This window comes from Eurypyga helias, unplaced genomic scaffold (genome assembly GCF_000690775.1).
Source record: "Eurypyga helias isolate BGI_N326 unplaced genomic scaffold, ASM69077v1 scaffold13427, whole genome shotgun sequence".
Classification (NCBI taxonomy): Eukaryota; Metazoa; Chordata; class Aves; order Eurypygiformes; family Eurypygidae; genus Eurypyga; species Eurypyga helias.
The window spans coordinates 14,287-15,691 of record NW_010259874.1 but is presented as its reverse complement, the minus strand read 5'-3'; positions in this window follow the sequence as shown (position 1 = coordinate 15,691).

Genomic DNA, 1,405 nt, shown 5'->3' with positions numbered 1-1,405 from the left:
CGGAGTCTTAAAAAAAAAAAAAAAAAAAGGCAGTTGCAAACTGCCTGTGTAATACATCTTAGAGTTGGTAATTTTGCCATCTGTTTAATTTTACTTCTCTTGTCCCAGCTAGTGACTAGGAAGGAGCTCAGAAGCCAAGAAGCAGGCGAGCTGGTTCACAGCCTTCCGATTTTAGTCCCCAGAAGACGACAACCCCCAAGCTGGGTAAAAAAAGAAATAAATATATATATATATATACACACACACCCAGAGGAATAACAAGACTGTCACAATCAAGCAGGACCATGTTCCCTCTCCGCAACTCTCCTGCGGTCACACCAGTGCAAATTAGGAATAACACACCCTGCCCTCTCCTTCCCCCAAAAAGCAGAGGGTGCTGCACTGCCACAAGCATGGGTCCAGCTCAGCCAGGACCAAATCCCATGATGCCCAAGAAACACCAGAGACTGGCATGCAGAAAAAAAGTGGGATTTGGTTCAACAACAAGAAATAAAAGGCCAGTGACAGGTTTCGGAGCTCTGTGTCCCTTCCCCACATCAGCAGGACAGCACATTCCATGACAGAATACAGACCTGCTGCTTTTCATGTCCGTGAAGCTGTTCCCGTTAGGATGGGAATGTTTCTGCTGGGACCAGTGTCTTGGCCGTGCAGACAGGCAGGCCTGGAGGAGCTGCTCAGGGTGAAGGGATGCAAAACAAATCCAATCTCCAGAGAGCTCAGGCTTAAAAAGACCGTGCTCTTTAGCCCTAAAAAGTCACTGAAACAGCCAGTTATGCCACAGGGAGGGGAGAGCATCACAGCAGCTGCCAGTCAAGCTCCGTTTAACTTTGACACTCATATTGGGTCTTCCAGGAGCTGCAACTCTTCAAAGCTCTTTTCCGTCAATCTCCCCTTTACAGCAGGAAAGTCTCCCTGAGCTGTAGCCAAGTTTGCCCCAGCCACAGAGCTACGGAGAGATCCTCCTGCCACCACCCACATCGGTGCCTCCTTTGCTCATGGCAGAGAACGGCCAGCTCGTGACACTGGCCCCAATGGCAGTGGGGCAGCCTCACCTGCACAGACAGGTCTGAAGGGCACAGCCTCTCCCTGCACCAGATAAATTAGTCCCCAGAGCCAAAGGTTATCAATCACTTTATTAACTCTTGCTTCTTCTCTGGCATAACTCAAACACAGCAAGCGGGTGGCCGGGTATGGATGGGCGAATGGGCTCTGAGCACTGAGGGAGAAGGGGGCAGCCCCCATCATTGAGAGCCCTTGGCAGGGGAGAGGCTTCCTGGAGATCTAAACAGCCCAGAGAGGAGGGGAAAGCTGTGATCCTGCTGGAAGAAATAAAGGCAACCTCAGTTACAGGGGAGCCTCCTTTTTACAGGGGTCAGCTTTGGGGGGTTTGTTGCAATCAGGGCTG